We start from the raw sequence: 22111 nt of genomic DNA on the forward strand, positions 1-22111 counted from the left end.
CGTATCATCCTCAGTTGAGGATGTGGATATTGGGACGTGTGGTCAGCACACCGCTCTCCCGGTCGTTATGATGGTTTTCTTTGACTGGAGCCGCTACTGTTCGGTCGAGTAGCTCCTCAATTGGCATCACGGGGCTGAGTGCACCCCGAAAAATGGCAACAGCGCATGGCGGGCTGGATGGTCTCCCATCCAAGTGCCTACCACGCCCGACAGCGCTTAACTTCGGTGATCTCACGGGAACCGGTGTATCCACTGCGGCAAGGCCGTTGCCAGCAACTAAAATATATTCCAGATTATTCCGGTTTGTTTACAGTGGAAGTAAAGTAAAAATTGAAATTAAGAAAAGAAAAAAAATTTCTTCCTAGGGACTCGAGGGCGAGACCCTCCGATTACCATTCCGTAACCTTACCCCTCCACCACACGCTCTGTGGAGACTATGCTAACATAAATGGATCATCCCTCAGACCCACGCCGAAAATGCTGTTTTTTCTAAACGCTTGGCCGTCTGGAGCTCACATTTCTGTCACTTTCGTTTCGTTTCTGGCCGCACCCAGCATATACGGTAAATTTATGATAACGAGCAGCCGTGATCCCCTTGTAAGCTGCGTCCACACGGAGCGCACTGTGCCATGGAAAACCGAGCTACGCACATAGTCGACCAACGACGAATAGGTTCCGTGCAGTCACAGTACACCAGAGGAAACGGTTCGACCGTTCACGCTGTACCCAAGCGAGGTTTCTTGTTACCGATCCAGAACGGAAAGTGACGAAGTGTACCGACAGAAGACGTGTAAATTACACTACTGAAATTGCTGCACCACGAAGATGACGTGCTACAGACGCGAAATTTAACCGACGGGAAGAAGATGCTGTGATCTGCTAATGATTAGCTTTTCAGAGCAAAATAGAAAACTTAATAGTTCTCTACCGTGAACAACCGAAATTGTACAATCCAAAATACAATGATTACCACATAAATAATTATTTAAATAAAAATTAATTTTTAATCATCATCATCATCATCATCATCATCATCATCATTTAAGACTGATTATGCCTTTCAGCGTTCAGTCTGGAACATAGTCCCCCTTCTAAAATTCCTCCATGATCCCCTATTCAGTGCTAACATTGATGCCTCTTCTGATGTTAAGCCTATTACTTCAACATCATTCTTAACCGAATCCAGGTACCTTCTCCTTGGTCTACCCCGACACCACCTACCCTCTACTGCTGAACCCATGAGTCTCTTGGGTAACCTTGCTTCTCCCATGCATGTAACATGCCCCCACCATCTAAGCCTGTTCGCCCTGACCGCTACATCTATAGAGTTCATTCCCAGTTTTTCTTTGATTTCCTCATTGTGGACACCCTCCTGCCATTGTCCTCATCTACTAGTACCTGTAATCATCCTAGCTACTTTCATATCCGTAACCTCAACCTTATTGATAAGGTAACCTGAATCCACCCAGCTTTCGCTCCCATACAACAAAGTTGGTCGAAAGATTGAACGGTGCACAGATAACTTAGTCTTGGTACTGACTTCATTCTTGCAGAAGAGAGTAGATCGTAGCTGAGCGCTCACTGCATTAGCTTTGCTACACCTCGCTTCCAGTTCTTTCACTATGTTGTCATCCTGTGAGAATATGCATCCTAAGTACTTGAAACCGTCCACCTGTTCTAACTTTGTTCCTCCTATTTGGCACTCAATCCGTTTATATTTCTTTCCCACTGACATTACTTTCGTTTTGCAGATGCTAATCTTCATACCATAGTCCTTACATTTCTGATCTAGCTCTGAAATATTACTTTGCAAACTTTCAATCGAATCTGCCATCACAACTAAGTCATCCGCATATGCAAGACTGCTTATTTTGTGTTCACATATCTTAATCTCACCCCGCCAGTCTATTGTTTTCAACATATGATCCGGTTGCAGCCTTGTCTTACCCCTGAAACTACTCTGAACCATGAACTCAATTTACCGTCAACTCTAACTGCTGCCTGACTATCCATGTAAAGACCTTTAATTGCTTGCATACGTTTGCCTTCTATTCCATAATCTTGTAGAACAGACAATAACTTCCTTCTAGGAACCCGGTCATATGCCTTTTCTAGATATATAAAGCATAAATGCAATTCCCTGTTCCACTCGTAACACTTCTCCATTATTTGCCGTAAGCTAAAGATCTGGTCCTGACAACCTCTAAGAGGCCTAAACCCACACTGATTTTCATCCAATTTGTCCTCAACTAATACTCGCACTTTCCTTTCAACAATACCTGAGAAGATTTTACCCACAACGCTGATTAAAGAGATACCTCTGTAGTTGTTACAATATTTTCTGTTTCCATGTTTAAAGATTGGTGTGATTACTGCTTTCGTCCAGTCTGATGGAACCTGTCCCGACTCCCACGCCATTTCAATTATCCTGTGTAGCCATTTAAGACCTGACACTCCACTGTATTTGATGAGTTCCGACTTAATTTAATCCACCCCAGCCGCTTTATTGCACTGCAATATATTGACCATTTTCTCCACTTCCTCAAATGTGATCCTGTTTCCATCATCATTCCTATCCCATTGTACATCGAAATCTGAAACATTACTAATCGTATTTTCACCTACATTGAGCAACTCTTCAAAATATTCCCTCCATCTGCCCAAGGCATCCACAGGATTCACCAGCAGTTTTCCTGACCTGTCCAAAATACTTGTCATTTCCTTCTTACCTCCCTTTCGAAGACTGCTAATTACACTCCAGAGTGGTTTTCCAGAAGCTTGACCCAAAGTCTCCAACCTATTTCCAAAGTATTCCCAAGATTTCTTCTTGGATGTTGCAATTATCTGTTTGGCTTTGTTTCTTTCTTCAACATAACTTTCTCTGTCTACCTGAGTTCTAGTATGTAGCCATTTTTGATACGCCTTCTTTTTCCTTTTACAGGCTGCCTTGTCTGTGTCATTCCACCAAGCTGTTTGCTTCATCCTACCTTTACACACTACTGTTCCAAGACATTCTTTAGCCACTTCTAGTACTTTGTCCCTGTACCTTGTCCATTCCTTTTCCAATGACTGTAATTGACTACATTCAACTAACTGGTATCTTTCTGAGATCACTGTTATTTACTTATGCCTGATTTCCTTATGCTGAAGTTTCTCCACTCTTATCCTCCTACGTCACTGAGTGCGTCATAAAAACTATCCATCTTATCTTGATCTGTACCTTCACAATGCGAATATACTCTATCTATCCGCATCAGTCGTTCGTTTACGTACCTTATTGCAACTACGCTGGATTCCATTTATTTCCTGATGTAAAGCCCTACACCCCATTCTGCTATTCCTGCTTTGACTTCTGACAGGTAAACCTTGTATTCTCCCACTTCCTCTTCTTTCTCACCCCTTACCTGAATGTCACTAACAGCTAAAACGTCCAACCCCATCTTACTTGCAGCCTCTGCCCACTCTACCTTCTTCCCAGAGTAGCCGCCATTGATATTAATAGCTCCCCATCTCGTTACCATTCGTTTGCCGAGTCGTATCTTATGAGTCCCTGGTTTGTCAATTGGAAGTGGGGCTCCGTCACCTCCAAAGGTCCGAGGCATTTTGCATCATATTTAAAGTACCAGGGAAGCAGGTTGCTAGCCTTACTTCCCCCGGGTCCCATTGGGTTTTACCCCTAACGGTTGAGGGACTAACCGGTGGATTTGGTAGTCTTTGCCGTCTGAGCAAAAAGGTGACCACGACTCAGAATATGTCCGAGATGCCCAGCCTTATTCCAAAGTAATTGGTATCCTGTCATGACCACTTACTTGGCCACTCATACGTTGCCCGTGGTTCATGAACTAGGACATGATACCAGGAACCCACACCATGAACCACTATTAATTTTTAATATGCTGGTAAATGTTTTTAAATCGGACCAAAAAGCATATAATAATTTCTCCTAGCCCTATAATATTCCTACCCCTTAGATATAGTCCCGATTAATAGCACATTCCCAAGTCTGTTTCAGCCTTCAGCAACCCCAACACCTCCCACTCGTTCTATTGTGGGGCCGCTCTGGGTCGGAATCTTTCATTTTCTGAGTTCTATGGCAGTCCCACCACTTCACATGCGTCGTGGAAGTTGTTGCATATGTGTGACGCCTTGTATGTAAGTCTTCACAAACCAGTAAGTTACGATTATATAACATTGCAGCCATGGGATAGTGGTGAGATTAAAACTTTATTGTGCATCTGAAATAATTATATTCAGGGGCAGTTCTAGAAGTCGGTCAAGGGTGGGGGGGCGCTAATTGGGGGGGGGGGAGGTTTGGGGGAATGGAATATGCCTTAACAATAAGAGAGTTGGGGTCCTTTACCGACAAATTGGTAAAATTTGATGTTGCTTAAAGTCGTTTTTTGGTAACTGTTTTGGAGTTTAGGGTAAAAAATGTGTATTAATAAATAATAAGACGCCTATTTTAAGTTAAATGATAATTATTGGCTTAGGTAGTAAGCTATTTGCATCTCTCATTCTTTTGTTAAAATTTGTTTGGAATACATTGCAACGTATATTGGTACATGAGTATATAAAAAAAAGATTGAATCTGTTGGAGTAATATATTCGCTGATTTCTGAAGTCATTTTATCCACTGTAATATGATACTCCATGGGGGGGAGGGGTCTATAGCGCCCACCCCCCCATTGCCGCCACCCCGATTATATTTACACTATGAAATGAATTATTACAACGTATACCTGTAGCAGGCCGTTACGACGTGTATTTTAAGGACATGTTAAGCATTTAGCTAAATAAGTATCCACGTCACTTTCCTGGTAATACCTCTGGTATAGAAAAGATTATGTGCTCACACAGTGGTACCGCTTTGTTGCTATCTCTGCCACTCTTTTGACATACGTCAACTTCAGTTGATAAACAGAAGTGATGAATGCAGGTCACAGGAATACACCCGTATCTGCTGTTAAACACGCCATACTGTACGTTAACGGTTTCAAATCGTCCACAATGACAGCAATATTATGTATCTTGGATATGTACTCGTATCATGTAATACGACAGTTGATCTATGAGACCAGAAATATTTGTTTTCGGCGATGATACGTCACAGAAAGGTCAGCCATAATGTAACTTGTGAGTAATGTTCTCAAATGTGTAATAACTGTTTGAGTCTATGCCTTTCACTGCTTGAGACGGATGCTTTATTAATTTTCAGTTCAACGTGTCCTTGAGAATGGCTACAAAACCGAAATTATGAATGCGTGAAAAACGGTTCAAATGGCTCTGAGCAGTATGGGACTTAACTTCTGAGGTCATCAGTCCCCTAGAACTTAGAACTACTTAAACCTAACTAACCTAAGGACATCACACACATCCATGCCCGAGGCACGATTCGAACCCGCGACCGTAGCGGTCGCGCGGTTCCAGGCTGTAGCGCCTAGAACCGCTCGGCCACTCCGGCCGGCTGAATGCGTAAAATAAATGAAAACTTAACAGTATATGGAGCATTTTTTTTTCAAAAAATTCGATATGAATGTGGTCACCTACCAAGGGAAGATCTTTAAGTGCAGACGGAGCGATTTATTCGACGTCCAAAAGGAACCGATCAGTGGCTTTCGGGTCAAGGGTGGAAGCATTTCCGAAAAGGCTATATTTGTAAGTCGTTCGCGTGCTGCCGTTGTTAAAGTGTATCGTGCATAGCAAAATGGTGCTCTGCGAAAGCGGCGCAGAGTTAACTGTGGTGCACCAGGGGCCAAAGATGATACGGATGAACGACGGCTGCACAGATGTGTACGGCCGAGTAGACGGGCAGCTGTTGAGCAACTGACCGCACGGATGAATCACGGGGCAACCAGCAGGGTCTCCTCAACGACCGTTCAGCAAACGTTGTTGCGTATGGGCCTTCGCAGCAAGCGTCTGTTTCTTGGACCCATGCTGACTGCTGTACATCCGCGATTAAAGGAAAAAATTTGTACACCAATACCGCAAATGGATGTCCCCTGTGTGGCGAAAGGTAGCCTTTCCAGATGAACCACGTTTTATATTCCATCGGACATATGGCCGTTGACGTGTACAGCGCGTAATGCACGAAAGCAGAGGGGTCCAGGCCGAGTTATTGTCTGGGGAAGGTTTTCGTTGCATTCCCTGGGCGATCTTGTCATTCTGGAAGGCACTATGGACCAACAAAAGCATCCGTTTACCGTTGGGGACCATGTCCACCCATATACGAGGGCTATTCAGAAAGTAGGAAACGTTTGCGTCTGACGCCGCTAGGCGCGCGCCGATCGCGTATATTTTGGTATGTGCGTGCTCGGCAGCTGAGTCGGCATCCATGCGTGACAGCGGGAACGTCTCTACGCGTCTGGATTTTTCGATATTCAAATTTGAAATGTGCGCTGCAATCGAAAATCCCGCCAGTTGTGAGGTCCGGTCTGTGATACGGCTTTTTTTGGCAAAAAACCTAAAACCTATAGAAATTTATCGTGAACTGTGCGACGTGTACGGAAACAATGGTATGAGTGAATGTTCCGTCCAGAAATGGTGCATTCCGATTAAAAACGGCCGAACCAACGTTCATGTTGAAGAGAAGAGTGGACGCCCGAGCATTGTGATTGACAATCTTGTGCAAAAGTTGATGAAATGATTCGTGAAAACCGTCGCTTTACAATTCTGTCCGGTACTGTCAAACGTTGCACAGCCTTAGAAGAGCAGTTCAAAACAAACACCGAGGAAAGCTGAAGTACAAAATTTTCATTTTGCACGACAATACCCGACCTCACACGGCAAACCGCACTAAAGAACTCCTTAATTCATTCAAATGTGAAATTTTCCCTCATCCGCCCTACAGCCCCGATCTTGCACCAAGCGACATCCACTTGCTTCCCAAGATGAAGAACTGGCTTGCAATGCAGCGCTTTGATGACGACGCGGAGCTCCAGGCGGCGTGACTCACTGGCTGAAGTCTCAGGTGGCAGAATTTTACGACGATCTTTCAAAGCTTGTCGACCGCTATGATAAGTGCCTCAATGTGTTTGGTGCCTATGTGGAAAAGTAGTAAGTCAGTCGCTCTTTCAGATGTATAGAATAAAATGTATTTCTTGTGCGTAGTTTTTTTATGCCAAAACGTTCCCTACTTTCTGAATAGCCGCCGGCTGGGGTGGCCGAGCGGTTCTAGGCGCTACAGTCTGGAACCGCGCGACCGCTCGGTCGCAGGTTCGAATCCTGCCTCGGGCATGGATGTGTGTGACGTCCTTAGGTTAGTTAGATTTAAGTAATTCTAAGTTCTAGGGGACTTGTAACGTCTCTTAGTATAAGACATATTATGTGATAAAGAGAAAACATTGTGTATCATATTTTGTTATTGTATAAGATTATGTATTTTTTTATTTATTTTAGATAATATCTGTGTCGGCGAGTAATGAAACCGCCACAGACGATAAATACCAAACAAAAATGAGAATATGTGACTAGTGTAAATAATACATAACGAGCATTAATTTCTCTGCTTCTTCTTGGAGTTACGTGTGAAGGATAGCCTGTGACGTGATATTGTATGCTAGCGTAGCATTCTTTTGTCAAGTTTGTAAGAGGGACGCCATTAGGCAAGATTGTTAAAAAGGTGTGTACTACTCAAATTGTTTAAATGTTTGAATAGAGTTATTTAGTGAAACCTTGCATTATGATTCATGTCAAGCTTGCCTGGTATTTTATCCCATCCCTTTAAGACCTTTTGCAGTTGTTTAAATATTATTCGTGGTGCAGAGCGGCGCTACGAACGAGCCAGCCGCTGCCGCGGTTCATTTAAATTGCAGTAAATGAAACCTATCATACCGCAAAGAAGCGGTCAGGTAATAGTGAAGTAAAAAATTATTTCTTTCAGCTTTCGAAGTTGCAGAGCAGAGCAGCAGATTTTATGATGTGTTTTACAGGCTGACGCGGGCTGCTGATAATATAATACTAATAGTGAAAAGAGATAATTTATTTTCATCACATGAAAGAAATCTCGCTGTGCGTAGTTCTGGTCTGGCACCCTTATAGTAAAACCATTATTTTTCTCCGATAATAGTCTCATGTTCTCGGGTTAGCCGTGGTACTTATTGTTGTTTTACTATTAACAAAAATCCACTGCAAAATTATGATGCTGAACAATCATTGCGTACTATAACTGCTTTAATAGAAAGCCAGATACAGAACAATAGGAACATAATACATTTTCTTTTGTTGAAAATTAGTGATCCAAGGAAAGGCATAGCACAGCACCGCTAAAAGGTATTTCGAGTCTCTTTTCGTAGTAACATATCTCATTTAATATATGAGTTGTTACGCGAATAATAATAATAAGAATAAGAATAAAAACAAAAGCAAAATAAATAAAACAAATAGAAAGGAGGCCAGAGAGAGGTGAAAGACTGATGACCTCAGAAAAGTCCTATAGTTCTCAGAGCCATTTGAACCATTTTTTTCGGAATAGCCCTCGTATGCAATTTGCTTTTCCTAGGCACGATAGCATTTATTAGCAGGACACTACAACGTGTCATTCAGCTCACGGCGTACGTGCGTGACATGAAGAGCACCAGCAAAAGTTTTCCGTAGTCCTGTGGCCACCAGACTCCCCGAATTTAAATCCTATGGATAATATGTGCGATGACCTCAGTCGGGCTGTCCCTTGGATCCTCAACCGGAAACCTAGCGCAGCTGGCCACAGCATTGGACTCGGCGTGGCTCCACATCCCTGTCACTACCTTCCAGAATTTAACTGACTCTCTACCTGCAGGTCTCGTAGCGCCTCGCGATGCAGAAGGTGGTTATTGAGGATTTTGACTGGTTGTCACATTAGTATGAATGGACAGTGTATTTGATATCAATTCGGCGACTTGCGCATCGATAAAGATGACATAAAATGATTAGAATAACACACAAACCCAGTCCTGGAGCGAAGAAAATCTCCGAACAGACCGGGAATCGAACCTGGGCTCCTAGCGGCGCTAACAAACTAAGACCACAAGCTGCGGAGAACGCTCCACTGCACAGCAGTGCGTAATTTCTCACCACTTTTCATTCAATCATTCATTCTGTTCGTATTTCTTAATGTTTTCAACGCATTTACATCATTTCCCTTTACTGTCCTTATAAAATTCTTTCTACGCCATTTTCTCTTGGAATATATATTTTTTCTGATACTTAGTGCAGCATTTGCACTAATGCTCGTGTTGTCTTCATCTCTGTAATTCATTCCGTCTGTACACTGAGCTTACAGATGTACGATAAGAAGATAAAGGCTATCCATTCGATATCGATGGTTAATCTGTAGATAACAGGCAAAGAGTTTATTCAGAACCAGCAACACTTCGGAGTTGTTCTCAATGATTTTGTTTGACCTGTTACGACGTCTTATGGTATACCGTTTTCTAAAGGAAAAATTTTTTGGCTGAATTATTTACAGAATACGGAGAAATGAAAACGGTGCTACGGCTGCAGAGGAGTACAAAACTGTCCTTAGCTTACTACCAGTATTGCTCCATGCACGACAGTGCGCGATACGAATATTTTCCAAAAAGCCGCGCTCGAAAATGTGATTTTTCGGAGGGTCATATCTCGGGTTTTATTGGCCACAGAGATAAATAGTTAAGTGTTATACCGAGCGAGGTGGCGCAGTGGTTAGCACACTGGACTCGCATTCGGGAGGACGACGGTTCAATCCCGTCTCCAGCCATCTTGATTTAGGTTTTCCGTGATTTCCCTAAATCGCTTCAGGCAAATGCCGGGATGGTTCCTTTGAAAGGGCACGGCCGATTTCCTTCCCAATCCTTCCCTAACCCGAGCCTGCGCTCCGTCTCTTCAAATGGTTCAAATGGCTCTGAGGACTATAGGACTCAACATCTCAGGTCATAAGTCCCCTAGAACTTAGAACTACTTAAACCTAACTAACCTAAGGACATCACACACACCCATGCCCGAGGCAGGATTCGAACCTGCGACCGTAGCAGTCCCGCGGCTGCTCCGTCTCTAATGACCTCGTTGTCGACGGGACGTTAAACACTAACCACCACCACCACAACCACCAGTTAAGTGTTTTGGATAGCCCTTGCCCTAGCAACCATATGTATACCTATCGGAAGGACAGACATACTGTAGCTACCTTACTCTACACGGTCGAAATTTCGATATTACACTCTTCCTCCAGCCCAGGCAAATTGAGCAAATCGGTTGGTTCTTTTGCGTTAGTTGTGATTTAGGACGGACCTTTGGAGCCTTAAAAAAGTACCATTTGCTCATCTGCGGTTCCTGAGAAAACCCCGAAAAACCATGATTTTTGGGCCTGAAAAGTACAAATTGTGGAGATGGCCTCTTCTACAATTTGTATTGATGGAATATCATTGCAATTTTTACCGTACGTTCTTAAGATGATATTCGATATAATTATCCGTTAACGAGATCCAGAGGATCAAAGTTACCGTACTTACGCAGGTAAAATATGCACGGAACATCCGCTCTGAAGTGTAAGTGTATTTTTAATTGACGTAATGGACAAATGACAGGGGTTTTAGGGTCACCGCGAGAGATCTGAGGTCACCAAACTATTTTTTAGTCAGCATTTTTTCAACAATAACACTTTATGGCGGTCTGTTTCTATAAATGGGCACTTCACACTTATACACAGATGCCCGAAGTGGCACTGTAGTAACAAAAATGGGTTACAAGGAGTCTTAATATGTCTGAAAAGAACTTACAATGACTGGCAAAAGTTGTCTAAAACTGGAAAGATGGCAAATTCAGTAAAATATTTTTTTAAAGATATAAATCATAAGCCGCTCGTTTTCGGTGAATTACAGTCGATGAGAAAAGTATCAAGAGGAAATGTAAAACGAACGATTCAGAGCTAACCTTATATTAAGCGACTTACTTGTTGTTTATATATGCGCGAAAGTATATAAATGAGGCGAAGTCCGTAAATGAAGCGTCAAACCATTTCTGACTTACAGAATTCGTTTTATATAAGCAACACACCGCGCTGTAGCAGCGAAAAGAATGGAAACTGCAGAAAAATACTGCTGACGAAGAATAAAAAAGGCGAAATGCATCTCTTTAAAAGACTCTGCCAGAAAAATGAGGAACCAGCTGCTCAATCCTCATTCCGTCTTCCTCACGAAATATTTGACATACGAACATATCAATCTTTTTGTGCTGAGAGCAGCAGAGACACAGTCACGGCGGAAAGAGCGACGATACAGTGCCAGTGGGAGAGAAAGAAGGACGAAGCAGTAATGATAGGAGAAAGGAAGTCGCAGTGACATAGAAGGAGGGTTAGATTGAGATAGAGGCAGTGAGAGCCAAAGAGAGAGGGAACAATGGAAAATGAGCGGAGACCATACATAGGCTTGAGGGGGGGGGGGGGGGGAGGGGGGAGGTTCTACCCTCCCAGATCGGCGGAGGGCACATTTTGGACCACAAGTTTAAACACTAGGGTGTAGGGGAATTTTTGAGTTGGAAAGAGATGATGGAGGCAGTTGCAGTGAGGAAGGAAGACAAAAGGAGACAGTATAAGTGAGAGAGAAGACAGCTACAGTGCGATGTACTATAAATCAACGGAAGAAAAAGGAGACGGTTTGAGAGTGACATATGTAGACCGTGGCAGTGAGAGGGAGATGCCAAGTGTGATGGGTTAGTCAAAAGAGCATTGATACGTTCACATGCCAAACTTTTTGGTGAGGAAGGCGGAATGAGGTAGAGGTAGCTGGTTCCCCACTTTTCTGACAGAGTCTTTCAAAGGGAGACATATTCGCCTTTTTTGTGTTCCGACAGGAGCATTTTTCTAATGGTTAGGAAGGACTCATTTTGCTGTCGCTGCTGTAGTCTACGCACTCCACTATCCCAGTCTTTATCGATTGTAAGCAAACGGCTGTTTGATGATGTTAGCTTGCAAACGGAATGACGTCGAAAGCGGGGGAACGGTCCCGAAAGTTGTAAACTGGAAGACAATCGCCTTGACATGCAGCGATGAGGACCTGAACTGGTATTCTTATTTAGGTTTCCGATGCTTTCCATACACGGGCGTCTACATGAAGGCTGCTTCTGTTCCTATTTTGCGCATGCGCTTCGCGATTTCTACAGCGCAACGATGACACACCTTTCAGGCATGCCTGATTTTGTCAAAATGGGCTAAGCGCGTCGAAGAGCGTAGCTTCTCGTCCTTGATGGTAATCGCTTGTTAGACGGCAACGACCACGACTGATAAGCTTGTTTATCCGCTGTCCAGTCGCATTAATGTGACCATCTGTCAAAAGCCTGAATAAACACCTTTTGCAGCACGGATTGCTGCGAGACGTCCAGGAAGAGTGCCAGTGAGGTTCTGGAAGGCGCCGACAAGTATGTGGACCCTTGGCGACTGCAGTGCTGTGGCCAGCTGCGATAGGTTTCGCGACTGAGAATCCGTGACGTGAACACCTCAGCAGAAGTGGTCCCACAGATTCTCGACTGGGTTTTAATCCGGGAAGTTTGGTGGACACGGGAGTACGGTAAACCCATCCTGGAACTCTCTGAACCACTCGCGTACGTGTCGAACTGTGTGACAAGATGGCAGGTGCCACTGTGCCAAGAAAAAATAAACTACATGTAGGGGTGGACATGGTCCTCAAGGATAGATGCATACTTGTGTTCATCCAGTGTTCCTTCCAGAATGATAAGATCACCCTCCGGCTTGGATCCTTTCGACGATTCTTGTGTTAAGTTCCTATGGGACCAAAATTCTGAGGTCATCAGTCCCTAGGCTTACACACTACTTTATCTAACTTTACCTAGCTGACGCTAAGGACAACGCACGCACATCGATGCCCGAGGGAGGACTCGAAACTCCGACGGGGGGAACCGCGCGAACCGTAACAAAGCTTTTCATACCACGTGGCTTTCGACGATTGTTGGAGGATGTCCGCTTTCAGAAGTTTCACGCCGTACACGCCAACGGCCATCTGTCCTTTGGAGCATCAAACAAGAGTCATCTAAAAATACCATTTCTCTCCACTGAGTGTAGCACATGGGTGCATGAATAAGCACCTGCTGCGTCGGCCCACACGCGTCAACCTTCGCTGAACGGTCGTTGAGGAGACACTGTTCATCTAGACGGTCAGTTGCTCAACAGCTGCGCGTCTACTCGTCAGTACACATCTCCACAGCCATTGTTCACCCCTGTCATCTATGTCCCATGGTGCACCACAGCTGTCTCGGTGCCGGCTTGGGACAGCGTCATGCCGGCCGGAGTGGCCGAGCGGTTCTAGGCGCTTCAGTCTGGAACCGCGCGACAGCTTGTAAGGGGTCCGTAGGTCCTTATTATAAGTTTGCACTCGGCACAGGTCGATAGGGTAAACAATCGATTGTGTCGTGTTGCGAGAGCGAGTGTGAAGTTGAGTCAGTCCCATGTTGCGGGCCGAGCCGTGTGGAGGCCTGTTCTTATAATGCAAGGCTTTACCGACAAAGGGAGTGGCCATCGCCGCGGTTTAACCCCTTTGTGCTAGAATAATACTGGGAAAGTGAAGAAGTATAAGTACGAGAGTGATCAGTGATATTTCTAGTGCCGATATTTTAGTTTCGCGTCTACCGCGCCGGCATCATTTTGGATTGCAGTGTTGGATTGCAGTGACTGAATTTGCGTGTGACGATAATGAATAACGAAGAAGCCTGTGCTGAGATTAGCCGTAATTAGATATGTATGACGAAGGCAGTGGCTGTCTCCTTCTTTTTGTGTTTTTGAGACGAATATAGGTCCTTGATTAGTGAAAATGTGTTGGTGTTCTTCTTGTTACCAGACATTTCATTATTACAGCATTTGAGAAGGAGAAACTGGAAAGTAACAACTCCTTAGCAGTCAATTCCGATTGCCAGCCCAATTAGGTACACGGTCACATTAATTAATAATTATTGGGCTGCTATTCGATCAGATCAGGTCGGGTCGAAATATTAATCGGAGGTGTTACAAGCTACAGTCGCAGGTTCGAATCCTGCCTCGGGCATGGATGTGTGTGTCGTCCTTAGGTTAGTTAGGTTTAAGTAGTTCTAAGTTCTAGGGGACTGATGGCCTCAGATGTTAAGTCCCATAGTGCTCAGAGCCATTTGAACCGCTTTGATAGCGCCATTTTTCCATTCACAATTTACCTTAACCATGACTTACAAATTGAAATGTTTCGGAAACGCTTACACACTTGGCTCGAAAGCCAGTTATCATGACCTCCTGGACGCCAAATAAAACTCTCCGTTTCCACATTACAACGACTGCAATGTTTTGCAAGTGCCCCCGGGCGCACTTTATATATGCCCCACTGTTAGTGCTCCACCTGCCGTGTGTAAGTGTTTACAACATGTTGACGTCGAACATAGGCGGTGGTTACGTTAATTTGTCTGGACTGTGTACATTAAACATGTACTAACAGTGGTTCGTTGAGCGTTGCTGATTGCGAGAGGCGTCAACAACAGAAAAAGCTTATTAAAGTCTATAACACAACGAGATTATTGTACACGTCCTTCTTGATAAATGCCGGCCGTCGTGGCCGAGCGGTTCTAGGCACTTCAGTCCGGAACCGCGCTGCTGCTACGGTCGCAGGTTCGAGTCCTACCTTGGGCATGGGTGTGTGTGATTTCCTTAGGTCAGTTAGGTTTCAGTAGTTCTAAGTCTAGGGGACTGATGACTTCAGATGTTAAGTCCCATAGTGCTTAGAGCCATCTGATCCATTTTTCTGGATAAAAGATTATCTGAGCAACATCTGAATATCCCTCAATCTAACTTAAATATCATAAATTGAAAGAGCTTACGAAAAATAAATATTTAATAGCATCTTTGACAGAGAAATTTGTGATAATGATACTGAATTTAGTTTTTTGTTACTACACACTCAGTTTTCTATGTAGCGTCCAAATCATCACAATTTCAGAAAGACTTCCAACAGAATAGAACATAACAAGTGATATTATTCTGTAATTTTTATTTTGGATCATCGGTCTCCAGATAGGTTTGACACAGCCCGTCACAATTACTTCTCCTATGCTAAAATGTTCATCCCTGGAAAGTGTCACACCCAGTGTAGTCAATAATAATAATAATAATAATAATAATCTTCCTTTCAAGGATTAGGGTACTGCCTGTTCCGAACTCAAAAACAAAATCATTCCCATCTTTTCGGATGTCTTCTAAGATCTATTATCCCTTTCGGCTTGAAGTTCAGGGTCTTCTGGGGAATTCTGTGACCTGGCATACTCATGAGGTGCTATCTCCATTTTCCCAGATACTTTTGAATTTTTTCATTCATGCTGAAAGTATTTAATTACGTTCTGATATCTTCATTTCTAATAAAGTCACTAACTCTGCAGCTCTTCTTCCTTCGTAGAATAACACAGGAACGACAGTCACCGTCACTTTATAGAGTTTCACAAAGTCTCTTTTCGTACTTTTTGCCTCAATGTTCTGCTAATGGAACCACAGACAATTTAAAATATGTGTTTTCGGTATCAGTGTCAAAATCAAAACCTACATCCAGTCTAAATAAGAGATTTATCAGGCTTGTTCTAAAGCTGATCGATGTAAAACAACTTTTGATCTGACTGGATATTTTCCCTGGAGTGGCATTATTCATTTTCATTCTTTTGAATAATAACGACATCATCTCAATGACAACAGATTCTGGTATTTCTCATTTACTAAGTTAATTTCTTTGTTTACTTTACGTTTTCATTTATGACGAATGTAGTCAGTGTAAATATTGAAAAGCGTAAGTGGTAGTTCGCACCCCTGTCTTATATCTTGGTTAATAATTACTTCTGCTAATTGATTACTACCTGTGTTTGTTAGAATTCGTATATTTTTGTAAGGACTTTTCACTGTAAGGTGATAAATATATCCGCATTCAGATATAATCTTCCATAGGCTAACACGGGTCACAAGCTGCGACATCGTCGCGAAAAAAGCACAGTGACCCGTATATGTAATAAGTTTCCTTTAATTTACGTCTATGGTCACAATCTTTTCTGTTTAACAGATTACCGGTTTCGGTCTTTAATGGCCATCATTGTGCGGTAGCGTTCTCGCTTCCCGCGCCCGGATTCCCGGGTTCGATTCCCGGCGGGGTCAGGGATTTTCTCTGCCTCGTGATGACTGGGTGTTGTGTGATTCCATAGGTTAGTTAGGTTTAAGTAGTTCTAAGTTCTAGGGGACTGATGACCATAGATGTTAAGTCCCATAGTGCTCAGAGCCATTTGAACCATTTGTTTTTCTTTTTTTGACCATCATCAGATCTGCAGCAAGAATGGAAAAAACATAAATACACTCGCAAACTGTATACAGCTTAAGAACAATACATAGAGCATATTGAAAAGTAGTACTGACAAAATTATATTTGTGCGCTTTAGATATGAAGAGGCATACCTGTTTCATAAAAACAAAGTCCTAATGTACTGCAGCCATAGTTTATGAAACAGGTATGCCTCTTCATATCTAAAGCGCACAAATGTAAATTTTGTCAGTACTACTTTTCAATATGCTCTATGTGTTGTTCTTAAGCTGTATACAGTTTGCGAGTGTATTTATGTTTTTCCCATTCTTGCTGCAGATCTGATGATGGTCATTAAAGATCGAAACCGATAATCTGTTAAACAGAAAAGATTGTGACCATAGACGTAAAGTAAAGGAAACTTATAACACGGTTCACATGGTCAAGAGGCTTCTCAAGATCGATAAACGTCATACAGGTTACTGTATTAAATTCTCTGTGCTCTTCCATGATGTTCTTAATTAAAAACATGTTCTTTGTACACGAACGAGTTGATCTAAATCCACTTTATTCCTTAGAAATAGCAGCTTCAGTTATAGTCTTCATGCGGTTACTGATGCTCTTTGAGCCAGTGTTTCTGATAAGACTGATACCACGATAGTCTTAGGTGTCGTTGCGTTTCCCTTTTCTGAACAGAGAGATGACTTCTGCTGTATACCAACGGTCTGGGAAGGGGAAGTAAAAAATTGGAATATATAGAGTAATAATTGATGATTATTTCATTGAGAAAGTATCAGGTGGTTATGATTAAACTGACGATGTTCAGAGTGCTGCAGTATGAGGCCTATACGTCGCAGGATGCTCAAATATCGTACGTATGTCCATTAATCGGTGCGCTCATGGAGTATGCTAAAACATAATAGTTCCATTTTCTGCCACCAGGTGAAAAGACGGTGCTGTAAGCAGTCACAATGTGAAATCTTTCTTGTTTTGACGTCAGTCGTCTGTTTATCGCTTGGATTCACATTTTGATTTCTTTTGTGAAGTGGCTGTTAGTGTATAGGGTTAAGAAGATTGAAGTTTTCGTACGAAACGCAACGGCTATTGAGAAGGAAGATCGTGCACTGCTGGTAAAGTTGTTTTATCAGGACGACAGATATAGCAGCACTGCATTGGGGGAATAATGCCAACAGGAACAGTTGCGAATAGGTCCCATATCAATAAAAGGATTGCAAAATATGATCAATAAATGTGAAGAAACAGGTAATTTAGGTGGTGCACCAGGAAAGGGATGTGGCCCATTCCCATGGTAGTTGTTGATGAAGTTGCTGTAGCTATAGCCGACCGTGCAGCATATGATTTTGCGGCGAATTTTACACTGGTATCCCAACAACATTCAGAATGTGCACCAAATGTAGCACCAAGATAAGACTACAACGCCGTGACTTTGTCATTTGGCACGCATGGAAATGGACGAGGTGGTGATAGGGGAATATACTTTGGACGGAAGAGGTACGTTTTACTCTGTACGGTGCCATGAATGCACAGGACTGTTGCATATGGGGTTTTACTCCGTCACATGTTGTGCAGGAACATTCAGAACACTCAGCTTAAGTTACTGTGTGGTGTTGTTTCATGAGCTCTTTCATTCTCGGTCCGTTTTCCTTCGGGATGAAACCCTGCGGGCCTGTTAGGTTCACATTGACACCTACACATTATAAGGACCTTATTGCGTAACGCGTAATTCCAGCTTTGCAGGAACGCAACTGTACCCACGCCACAATTTTCATGTAACAGGGGGCTACACCACATGTCGCTTTCCAGGTGAAAGATTTGCTTCGAGAAACCTTCAGTAACGACCGCTTCATCTCTACACAATTTCAAGATGTTTGGCCTTCCAGATCACCCGATGTAAATCCATGTGACTTCTGTTTGTGGGGATATCTGAAAGATCTTGTCTATCAGGGAGGCATCCGGACTCTTGCTGAACTGAATGATAACATATTGCGACATATCACTCTGATTACACCAGAGCTGCAAGCACTTGTTGACCATACCGTGTTATGGACGCAGAGGGAGACCATACAGAGCACATGTTGTAACTTGTGTCCACATCTTAATAAACGTTCCAGATCTACCGTTACCACGTGTTTGATCGTTCCTCCCCTTTTCCTACACCCGCATCACATTATGACTGCTAGCAGCGCCATATTTTCGCCTGACGGCAGAGGGTGAAAGTATTTTTTTTTTCAGCGTACTTCGCGAGGGCACCGATTAATGAACATACCTACGATGTTTCAGCGTCCTGCGATGTATACACCACGCACTGCAGCACTTGGAAGACTTCAATTTGATTATAACCACCCTGCATAATGAAACGGTCCCCAATTATTTTTCTATATATTCCAAAAATTTGTCTTCTCCTACAATGTTTCCGCTCTACGGATCCACAGCGTTCTCCGTCACGTAACTCTTACATGATTCGTGGCATTTAGAAAAGCTTAGCATAAGGTTTAGCGGCTACAGCTTCTAAGATGCTACTCCAGGCGGGTGTAAAATGAATGTACGCAACGGAGAATAATAAAGGCTAAAATGAAGATTTGGCCCTGTCTGACTACCCCCTGAAGCAGATGTTAGGATGTCTTAATTCTATAAATCACAATCTAAACATAAATGAATGATGAAGGCAACTAATCCTACTAAATGATAAACGTTGTTCCTGTTTATGTATTTATTGTAGATTACAAAAAAAACTTTATTACAAAGTTTACATTTACTAAGTAAAATTACTAATCAATTACCCAGCTAAGTTCCTTATTATGACTGCGCGGTCTAATATCAATAACGCGAAATGATTAACATCATCTACGTACCAAACACTAGAAGACATCACTTTCAAAGATGATCTACGGTGGTGTAGAACCTCAGTGGAAATAAACTAACGTTATCACAGCTTTCTAGCTTTTATAGCCCTAATAAGCCGAAGCAATTTGCGATTTCACCGTATGTACTGCGTCCGGTGCGTAATTCCGAAAACGAATCATATTCCCGAAACCATGGAATATTCTCCCTCTCTACAGATTCTTCCAAACACCACCCAACATATTTTAGTCTATTGTCGTCCAGCGCGGAAGGTTTGCTAGGAAATATCGATACTCGTACTAAGGTACGCTTCTGAGTAAAAATCCGCGGAAATAACCCAGTCTGCGTGATTTCCAAGGTGATGCTTCCTCGTTCCTCTCAGCTGCGTCCCCGATTTTCGTAGTTTCCGAAGAAATAATCCTTCCCGTCTGGCTGCAAAACCAGCCGGTCGCGACTCTATTGTGCTCCAGAGCTCAGGTGCCGCGACGTCCGTCTAGCTGCTTCCTGTGTTTACGCAGGCCCAACACCTGTGCGGGCCTTCCACCCAGAGCTTGAGTTCTGCCTGCCGTTTCATCTCCACTGGCGCTCCAACCTCTACTAGTACAGGCAATCATTCATTACGCCGTTATGATAATAAAGATACTCCGTCACCTTTCATGCAATGATCGTTAACAATTATTTACAAGGTGTGTATGACAATGTCAGTCTCCTTTATATCTTCATATATACGACGTACAACCTATCAAATGATACCTAATTGTGGTTGTAGTTCACGGCAAAGTACTTGGATGAGTGCTTGTAAGGTGCGAATTATGGCCACCTTACAAGCTAAAGCGATTAAAAAATGTTCCTGATGTCTCAATATAATTCCTATCTAAAGCAATTAAAAAATGTTCCTGATGTCGTAACATACTTCCTATCACTCATCCCTTCTTCTTGTCAACAGCTTCCACAGATTCTTTTACTCATCGATTCTGCGAAGAACCTCCTCATTCCTTATCAGTAAAAGCATCGTTCGATAAAACCACATGTCAACAGCTTCGATTATCTTCTTTTCTGGTTTTCCCACAGTTCGTGATTTACTTTCATACAATGATCTGCTCGACGCTTACATACTTTGAAATTTCATTCTCAAATCTAGGACTATGTGTGATACTAGTAGACCTTTTTGGAAGAGAAATGATCTCTTTCCTCGATTTGTCTGCTTCTTACGTTCTCTTTGCGGATACACAATCTGTGCAAGACATTAGAGAGGACAAAAATAAAGGAACATCAAGAGACTCCTCGGATTAAAAATGGTGGAAGGCTTGAGTGCAGTGTTTCAGCTCTACTCTTCAACCTGTACATCAAAGAAGCAAAGAAGGAAATAAAAGAGAGGGGGCGAGCAGTGGGGCTAAAATTCTGGGTTAAGTATTCCAATGAGAAGATTCGCGGACATGACTATCTTCTGAGAAAGTACGAAAATATTATAGGACCTGTTGATGGAATAATTTACTGAGCTCAGAATATTGTTGAGGGTAGACAAAAGAAAGACAAAAAGTTTTAAGGAACAGCAGATAAGAGGTCAGCTACACGTCTAACATCAAAACTGGAGAGCAAGAAGTAGACGTAGTGAAGGAATTCTGCTACCCTGGAAGCAAATCAGCGCATGATCAGACGAAGCAAGCAGGACGTGGAAAGAAGCGGACCATGTAATGTTATGTGAGCCTCATTGCTCTTTTTTTAACTAATTTGAGCCTGATTTTATTCTGAGAAGATCAGTAATCTATGTAAAATCGTAAATATAAATTTGATTCAAAAAGCACTTGAAGTGAAGTGAAGCGCAGCTGGACAGCAAGAAACTCTTTAGCGCGCAATCCCGCAACGATAGTAGTTGTGAATCTTTGGACAATTGATTTACTAAAAAAAAGAGGACTGTTAATCTGTATCTTGTTGAAAGAGGACGTGTTGCTAGGCCGTCACTCAGAACGTATTGTTACATTTGATGAAAATTGCTGTTTCAGTGATAAAACCGAGTAAAGTATGTATAAGAATTGCCAAACATTTACGTATACAAATTTTCTGGAAGTGAAGAATAGAAATATCTTGTATTTGGAAAAGGAAGTGAACTTCATTGTCGTCGCCGGATGTCAATCGACAGAACTGTAAGTGTACAAAATTCACTAAAATACAGGAAAGGAAATGCATTCTCTATAGTTTTCATTCAATACGTAACAACCTCTCATCATTTCTTAATTGCAGTAATTGGATTATGCTGTATAATACACTACTGGCCATTAAAGCTGCTACACCAAAAAGAAATGCAGATGATAAACGGGTATTCATTGGACAAATATATTTTACTAGAACTGACATGTGATTACATTTTCAAGCAATTTGGGTGCATAGATCCTCAGAAATCAATACCCAGAACAACCATCTCTGTCCGTTAACGGCCTTGATACGCCTGGGCATTGAGTCAAACAGAGCTTGGATGGCTTGTACAGGTACAGCTGCCCATGCAGCTTCCACACGATACCACAGTTCATCAAGAGTAGTGACTGACGTATTGTGACGAGCCAGTTGCTCGGCCAACATTGACCAGACGTTTTCAATTGGTGAGAGATCTGGAGAATGTGCCGGCCAGGGCAGCAGTCCAACATTTTCTGTATCCAGAAAGGCCCGTACAGGACCTGCAACATGCGGTCGTGCATTATCCTGCTGAAATGTAGGGTTTCGCAGGGATCGAATGAAGGGTAGAGCCACGGGTCGTAGCACATCTGAAATGTAACGTCCACTGTTCAAAGTGCCGTCAATGCGAACAAGAGGTGACCGAGACGTATAACCAATGGCACCCCATACCATAACGCCGGGTGATACGCCAGTATGATGATGACGAATACACGCTTCCAATGTGCGTTCACTGCGATGTCGCCAAACACGGATGCGACCACCATGATGCTGTAGACAGAACCTGGATTCATCCGAAAAAATGACGTTTTGCCACTCGTGCACCCAGG

At 42.9% G+C, this 22111-nt stretch overlaps 1 protein-coding gene and 1 pseudogene across 3 annotated transcripts in view; both read right to left on the reverse strand.

Moving 5' to 3' along the window:
- The window catches only part of LOC126191506 (V-type proton ATPase 116 kDa subunit a 1-like), a 278558-nt gene that overhangs the window by 242602 nt on the left and 13845 nt on the right, over positions 1-22111 (reverse strand). The window lies entirely within an intron of this gene.
- LOC126089811 (5S ribosomal RNA) lies at positions 154-271 on the reverse strand (annotated as a pseudogene).

The sequence above is a fragment of the Schistocerca cancellata genome, chromosome 6 (assembly GCF_023864275.1).
Source record: "Schistocerca cancellata isolate TAMUIC-IGC-003103 chromosome 6, iqSchCanc2.1, whole genome shotgun sequence".
Classification (NCBI taxonomy): domain Eukaryota; kingdom Metazoa; phylum Arthropoda; class Insecta; order Orthoptera; family Acrididae; genus Schistocerca; species Schistocerca cancellata.